The sequence below is a fragment of the Oryctolagus cuniculus genome, chromosome 6 (genome assembly GCF_051225735.1).
Source record: "Oryctolagus cuniculus isolate XC-2025 breed Fujian yellow rabbit chromosome 6, ASM5122573v1, whole genome shotgun sequence".
Classification (NCBI taxonomy): Eukaryota; Metazoa; Chordata; class Mammalia; order Lagomorpha; family Leporidae; genus Oryctolagus; species Oryctolagus cuniculus.
The window spans coordinates 23,640,852-23,648,904 of NC_142872.1; the positions used below are offsets into that span (position 1 = coordinate 23,640,852).

The 8,053-nt window shown below is 59.0% G+C and overlaps 1 protein-coding gene across 7 annotated transcripts in view; it reads right to left on the bottom strand.

Annotated features, from left to right (window-relative positions):
• Window positions 1-6,059, bottom strand: part of VDAC1 (voltage dependent anion channel 1) — a 29,770-nt gene extending 23,711 nt beyond the window's left edge. For 2 of the 7 annotated variants that reach the window (XM_051843240.3, XM_008254831.5), the window contains exon 1: window positions 3,892-3,966. The gene's annotated coding sequence lies outside the window, so the exon portion shown is untranslated. Of the gene's footprint in view, window positions 1-1,758; window positions 1,868-3,003; window positions 3,428-3,891; window positions 3,967-5,334; window positions 5,381-5,979 lie in introns of those variants that run through there. The other 5 variants (XM_089334541.1, XM_070074964.2, XM_070074965.2 and 2 more) reach the window with 5 other exon arrangements.
• Window positions 6,060-8,053: the final 1,994 nt, after the last annotated feature.

Here is an 8,053-nt window from a genome sequence, read left to right on the forward strand (position 1 = left end):
ACCTATGGCCACAGCTCCTGTCAGAGAGCCCCCTGCCCCTGTTCCATCTCCTCCCAGCTTCTATAACTGCTGTGCCCCCTCTCCCAAGGCCACACTCCTAGCTGGGTACCACACACCCCACCTACATCTTTACAAAAATGCTTGAACTCTGTTGGATGACCCCATGGAAGTATAATCCTGATTCCTTCAAGGGCTCTGAGCACTAAGCGCCCAAACCACAGCTATCAGTCCTCACGGTCTCCATCATCACACTATCCCAGGATTCCCCTGGGGGAGACAGAGTTACAGAAAAGCCTTTGGCACTGCTGTTTCTCCAACATCATGCTAGTGGGTTGGCCAGTCTGCAGGAGGGACATCAGACCAGCCAGGGATTAGAGCCAAAGGAAAAGCAACTTCCCCAGCAGGAGGCGCGGCCAGCTCACCCTCACAGACACACAGCCACACCTTCTTGCAGGGAAGGGGCCCTCCAGGGGAACAGTCTCTGGTCCATCTCCAGGATGCTGGTAAAGACCACGGCCCTGTGCTCTGGCAGCAGGTTTGCGCTTGCAAAACAGCTCTCCTCCCCTCCTCCCTCCCGCAACAGTCTCACAGGGGCAGCCCAGCTTTCCAGCGTTGCTTCTATTTTAAACTGCCCTGGCAGCTGGGCCAGCACCGGCACGGCCTTCGGCGAGACTCAGGAGAATGCAGCTGACTGGGGGCAGCCCATGTGCCCATCTGCCCACCTGCCCATGGAGGGGAGAAAGCCCAGGCTGTGGCCAACGCCCCGTGGTCTGGGTCCTGCCTGACCTCTGGCACCTCACGTTCCTACAGCCCCACTGCCTGACTTGACCCAGAGGGGCTAACACAGACAGCACTTGAGCAGGCAGCCTCAGGGCTGGAATGGACCCTAGACCACTTTCTAGGTGTGTGACCTTGGGCAAGTCAGAGCCTCTCCACCTGTCATTTTTCTACAACTCCAACACGGAGAACACGCACCTGGCCTGGCACCATGGTGAGGACTGAGGAGTTGGTTAAGACAAAGCACAGAGTGTTCAGCCAGCATCCAGCAAGCTCATCTCTTATTCTAATGAAGACCTGAGCAGGTTGCCAAAAGGTCACCATCAACCCCAGGGTCCAGAGTCCTCCCTGTCCACAACAAGGTGTTGTTTAACTGAGCGACTCCCACCTCATCCCAGGGAAAACTGACCCTTTTAAAGAACACACAGCACTGCTATCCTTAAGATCCACAGCGGGGACTCCAGAGACCCCCGTCCACTGCCCATGGGCCTATACCAATCTGCCCGGTGTACAAGGGTAACGGCTCTCATCTGAACAGCCACTTCCACTTATTAAACCACGTTCACATCCATCAGCTCCTCGAAATGGCCCACTGGAGTGACAAACGCAGTGCTGACAGCACAGGCGCTGGCCCCGGCCAAACCAGGCCTGGAATCCAACTCCATTCAGCTGACCGGTGTGACCTTGGAGTAGTTCCCTCACCTCTCTGTTCCCCCTGACCTGTACAATGGCAACCGAACCTCTCCCTGAGGGCTCACGGGCGGTGGACTCGGGGTCACAGAACATACCGCCAGCCCCCAGGAGGGTGCCCACAAGGACTGTGACAATGACCACCATGCTTTTACAGCAGAGAAACTAAGACACAGGAAAGTGACCTGGCCTGTACCAGAACTGGTGGCTCATACCAAATCGCCCCGGGGAACCCTGCTCTGCAGGCCTCTTCCCAGCAGTGCCGCTAACAGAGCTCGGCCGTCCACTCACCCCGGTCCCCCCTGAGAAGCAGCTAAAGGGAGGACGATCCAGCTGGTCCACCTTCCTCAGCTGCTACCACAGCAGTGAGTCCCCTGCGGGCTACCTGCAGGTTTAGGCTGGCTCTCAGCCACACTGGTGCTTCGTCCAGTCACCAGCACCAAAGACAGCACACGTGGGAGGTCTTGCCGAGGGCAAAGTGGGCTTCAGTGCCTCAAGGACACTGATGGCTAGAAGTAGAGGTGAGCGTCTCTCCTCACCACCCACTGGAAGTCCTTTGTCCACATGTGCTTGGAGTCCAGCAGGCGTCTCCTTGCTGTGTGGCCCCCTGAGCCCCAGCTTTGCCCCTGCAGCCCCTTCCTGGAAGCGCACAAGTGAAACCAAGCAATGGCTGGGAGCGGTCCCCACTCGCAGGGGCCAGGTGCCTGGTTCAGGACACTCCGACAGAGCCCATCACACGCTTCCCCTCACCACCAGTGGAAGAAAGAGCCTTTGGGAGAACCGGATTCACCCACAGCCCCCTGCCTGCAAGCCCAGAGCTTCCTATGGGGACGGAAAAGGAAGGACACAAAGCAGCTAGCTCACATCAGGAAACAGTCAGTTTCTCACTGCTCCAGGGTTGCACCTCCCATTCCAGTCTAAATATTTATGACTCTGCTAGGCAGGGCTGTGTTCTGGCAGGGACTGGGAGATCTGGGTCCCTCCGGGGGATGCTCAGGTCCAGGGCCTACAGCTCCCACACGCGCCCATTCAAGAATGCCACCAACACCCAATGTGCACCTGCTCCGTGCCAGCTGCTGGAACAGGAAGCCAACCCTCTGTCCCCAGGGGTGGATACAAGAGTGCTTGCCCCACACATCCTTCTCAAGCACCTACTGCGTGCCAGAGGCCCCACCGCAGGCGCGGAGAACATGCAGACCACAGAGCAGCTCACTGGCCAGGGCTACAGCAGGCAGGCCCCAGGGGAAGTCCACACAGGCCCTGCCAGGACCACAACGGGAGCCCCCTCCCCTGGGGCCTCCGGAGAGAGGGGCCTGGGGCTGAACAGGTTCAGGCTAAGGTGGAGCCGCCCTGCATTCAAGGCCTGCGTGAGCAAGCTGGATCCTCACCCATTACCCCGAAAATCCCTCAATACCCGCTGGACGGATGCCAGCTAACAATCCGGCCATCAGAACACTCAAAGCAACAGGAGCTAAGTTCGCTGAATCCCACGTGGAGCAAAACGGCCTGCGGGGGCCGGCCCCGCCCTCTCCTGACCTCAAGGGTGAGAGTCGGTTCCGGCGAGGCCTTCTCCCGGCAGGGCACGGCTCCGAAGGCTTCGTGTTCACCGCCCCGGCTTACTCTTCCCCAAAACCAAACGGGGGTGAGATACGCCGTCGCCCCCACTCCACGAGCGAGCAGGCCGAGGCTCGGCGCCCTCCCAGCTGTGTGACCTTGGGCACGCGCCTAGGACTGCAGGCCTCACATCCCAGGTCAGGAGCCAGCTTCCGGGCCGCACAGCCGCAGGGGGCGAATGAATGAGCGACCAAAGGCCCCGGGGGCCACAGCGCTCCCCGCGGGGGTCTCCTTCGCTGGGGCCAAACGCCTGCCCTGGCCTAAGCCGACTCTGGCCGCCCGTTCCGCCCCGGCCGGCGCTGGCACGCACGGGAGGTGCCGGCCGCCAGCGTCCCCAGGCCTGCGCGGGGCCGGGCGCTCGCGGGCACGAAGCCCCAGGCGCTCGCCCAGCGGCGGCAGCGCGGCCCGCACAGGCCCGTAGTCCCGACTCGGTGAGCGTGGGTGGCGAGGGTCTCTGCTGGGCCGGGGCGTTAGGGCCGAGCAAGAGAGGGCGCGCCGGAGAAGGTCACCCAGACGCGCGAGGCCGGACCTCCACGCGGCCCCTCCGCCCCGACGGCCTCTCGTCCCCGGCAGCAGGCGCCTCCGCACACCCTGCGTCGCGCCCCAAGCCCGGGCCCGTCCAAGTCCGCCCGTGCGGCCTCCTCTGCGCGCCGCTGATCCTCGAGGCCCACGCCAGCCGCTCCGTTCCCTCCCGGGCCCGGCTCTAAGCCGGTCGCCCTCGCCCGGTTCTCCCGCTTTCCACCCCCCGGGAGCCCGGCCCGCGCGGCCCAGGACGCATGCAGAGACCGGGCCCGAGGCCGCAGCTCCTACCTCAGCAGCGGTGGCGGCGGGAGCGGTGGCGGCTGCGGCGGAGGCTGCGGCGCCGAGGAGCGGGGCGCAGCGAGCGGCGGGCCGAGGGCGGGGCGGCGCCGACGGCGGCGGCGCGGACCCGCCCAGGCCCTGCGCGCCCGACCAGGCGAGCTCCGCCCCTGGGCCCCGCCCGGGCCTGCGCGCGGCCGGGCCCTGGTCTGGGTGCCCCTGTCCCGCCGGCGCGCTCCCCGGGGTCCCCAACGCCCGCGCCGACGCGGGAGCTTGCAACCCTGTACGGCGCGCGACGACTGCGTGCGCCCGGGCACGGGGCGGCCGGGGGCGCGGGCGGGCGGGCGTGTGCACGGTGTGTGCGTGCGCGGGGACACGCGGGTCACTGCGGGCACCTCCGGCCCGGAGGAAGCAATGGGAAGGGGGAGGGGCTCTTCCGGCTGGTTGGGCGGCGGCCTGGGAGTCACCGCGCTCAGCTCTTGGGCCCCCTCCCGGGATCGGCCTTGGAGCGGCGAGACCCTCCCTGAGTTGGTGCAGCAGCGCTACGGTGACTATGGGTTTCGGCCCCTGTGCCCTGAGCGTACCCTGCGAATCAGCAGCCAGATTCACCAGTGGCGAAGGTACCACGTTTTTAGCAAGTGAGGTTTTCCAGACTCCTGTTGGACCTCAGGGCGCGAGTATATCCCAGGGGTTCTGCCCGCCAGCCGAGGGCGACCTGGGGAAGACGCGGAGCCCTGGTCTGCGTTGGGTAAACAAGTGACCTTGCTCACCACCGAGTGTCCCCAGCGTCCTGCGCGAGGCCGCCTGATCCAGGCCTCCAGAGTTAATGGCCTGGGGGGGTGGATGAAGATGGCGCACACCTTTTGCCTTCTACCTACACAAGTCCTCGAAGGCTCTGGGGTCGTGGAGAAGGCGCCAGACAAGTCCAGACACCCACATCCAGCCGGTGTGGCAGAGGCTAAATCGAGGGACACGTGGAGTATGGAGGCTGAGGCACGTGACTCAGGGGTGCTCCAATGGGCGGGTGTTGGGATGTCAGGAGGCCCTGGGGACAGGCTGTACGGGGAGGGGCTCTGAGCAAGTGAAGAAGGGGCAGACACCCCCCAGCCCAGGCCCATGAATTGCCCTTTTCCGAAGGGGACTCGTTGCTCCCAACCTGCCTGTCCCCACCCTAGGCACAAAGGCCCAGAGACTGGCCAGCAGGGAGAGCTGCTAAGTCACCCCGCCACATGCCTGGGGCAGTTTGGGAGGACAGGACCTTAGGAAGGTGGCGCTGATGGCAAGTGTCCTGCCTGGTGGTGCAGCCCAGCTGTGAGGTGGGAGCCAGGGTCCCAGGTCCTCCCTCCCTGCCCCCTTTCAGGACCCTCAGCCTAGGGAGGATTTCCCCCCGCACCTCATGCTGGACCCCATGGGCTGTTTCGGAATGAATCGGCCCCAGCCCTGTGAGGCACTTACCAGCTGCGCAGGAAGTCTGGCCTCCTAGAGCCTCAAGTTCAGAGTGCTGAGTTTAACAAGAGACAAAGAATAAGCGCTCAGTGAGCGGTGCAGAGAATTAGCTGGGATCAACAGAGGACCTGCAAGCCTTGGGCTAGAATCTGGAAGCACTAGAAAGGTGACTCACAGACCCCTCCCTGCTACATCCCTGAGCGAGCGTGAGCAAAGCAGCCTGTTGGGTTGTTTTTATGAGGGACAGAGTTCCTGGGCGCTGGTTCACTCCCCAACTGCCCACAGCAGACAAGTGAGCCAGAGACTCAAGCTGGGTCTCTCCCCTGTGGGTTCCAGGGATTCAACTTCTTGAACCAGCACATACTACCTCCCAAGGTGGGCATTCCTAGGAAGCTGGAGACAGGAGCTGCGGCCAGCTAACCCCCAGGATAAACTTCTGCCCCAAGGCAAGCTCACACCAGCTCTACCACCTCCACCTGCCCTGTCCACCTCCACTGGGAGCTGATGGGGTGGGGTTAGCACCTGACCAAGCTGGGCCAATCATGTCCTCTCTCACAAATCTAAACTAAGACCAAGCCTGGGTGGGGCAGGGGGAGAAAGCTGGAGCTACCCAATCCCTCCTCTGGGAGATTGGAGCCAACACCCCATACTTACAGCTCTCTGAGCCAACAGATTCTCTTCTCATCTAATCTGGTTTGCATCAGACTTTCTTCCAAGAGGAGATGAGAATTTTAATAGTGGCATTGGCTACCAGTGTGAGAAAGTTTCATTTCAGAGAAGCTGTGTTGATAATTAACAAGGTGGAATGCACCCAATGCCATTGCTAGGAACACAGGTTGGGACACTTCCCACCCTTCTGTTTCCAGGGCCAGATGTCCCTGACCTCAGCAGGATTCTTGTCATTAGCAGAAGTGAATATGAGGTTTGTGATGGCAGAAACAAAATACAATTTACTCAAATTAATTTTTTAAAGATTTTATTTATTTGAGAGAGAGAGTTACAGATAGTGAGAGGGAGAGACAGAGAGAAAGGTCTTCTTCCATTGGTTCACTCCCCAAATAGCCGCGACGGCCGGAGCTGTGCCGATCCAAAGCCAGGAGCCAGGTGCTTCTTCCAGTCTCCCATGCAGGAGCAGGGGCCCAAGCACTTGGGCCACCTTCTACTGCTTTCCCAGGCCACAGCAGAGAGCTGGATGGGAAGAAGACTAGAACCGGTGCCCATATGGGATGCCAATGCCGCAGCCAGAGGATTAACCTATTGCGCCACGGCACCAGCCCCTCAAATGAATTTTTTAAAGATTTATTTACTTTTTTTTTTTTTTTTTTTTTTTTGAAAGGCAGAGTGACAGGCAAAGAGGGGAAAGTGAAAGAGCTCTTCCATTCAAAAGTTCACACCCCAGGGCCAGCACCGTGGCACAGGTTAATCCTCTACCTGCAGTGCCGGCATTACATATGGGTGCCGGTTCTAGTCCCGGCTGCTTCACTTCCAATCCAGCTCTCTGCTGTGGCCTGGGAAAGTGGTAGAAGATGACCCAAGTCCTTGGGCCCCTGCATGCATGTGGGAGACCAGGAAGAAACACCTGGCTCCTAGATTTGGATCAGTGCAGCTCTGGCCATTGCAGCCATTTGGGGAGTGAACCAACAGAAGGAACACCTTTCTCTCTGTCTCTCCCTCTGTCTGTAACTCTACCTCTCAAATAAATAAATAAAATTAAAAAAAAAAAAAGTTCACACCCCAAATGGCTCCAACAGCCACAGATGATCCAAGCCAAACTTGGGAACCTAGTACTCAATCTGGGTCTCCCACTTGAGTGGCAGGAACCTAAGTGCCTGGGCTTATCCTTCACCACATTCCCCGACTCTTTAGCAGGGAGCTGGATCAGAAGCCGAGCAGCTGGGATGTGAACCAGCACTCAGATGGAATGCAGGTATCACAAGCAGTGGCTTAACCTACTGCACTAGCCTTTCTAACCATTTCCCAATGAATTCCTCAGACTGGAGCCTGGGTAGGAGTGAGAATTGAGGATGTATGGCCAAGGGTCTCAGGCTACACTCCCCACCTTGTGCCCCAACACTTGTCATCCAGGGAAGGATGTGGCTCTGGGTGACAGGGACAGTGGTGATCACTTGGGAAGACAGGATGTACATAATCCCAAGATAAGCCCAGCAAAATTTTCTCCTGCACATGCAAAGCATGTTTTAAATGGTTCCAAAAGTTTTCAAAGTATCCAGGTTTTACAAGAATTCTATGCAGACAGACACAGAGAAAGACTGGAAAGAAACATACTAATGAACTAATGAACTATTTTTGAAAATTAATGGTTTCGGGGCCGGTGTTGTAGCATAGCAGGTAAAGCTGCCACCTGCAGTGCCAGCATCCCATATGGGCACCAGTTTGAATCCTGGGTGCTCCACTTCCCATCCAACTTTCTGCTATGGCCTGGGAAAGCAGTAGAAGATGGCCCAACTCCTTGGGCCCCTACACCTGTGTGGGAAAGCTAGAAGATCCTGGCTTTTGGTTTCAGGTCAGCACAGCTCCGGCCATTGTGGTCAGCTGGGGGATGAACCAGCGGATGGAAGACCAACCTCTCTGTCTGCTTCTTTCTGTAACTGTGCCTTTCAAATAAATAAATAAATCTTTTTTAAAAAAATAATGGTTTCAATTTCTGATACTACAAGTGATTATTCTCCTTCAGCTCTTTTTCCATTTCTCATATATTCTTTAATGA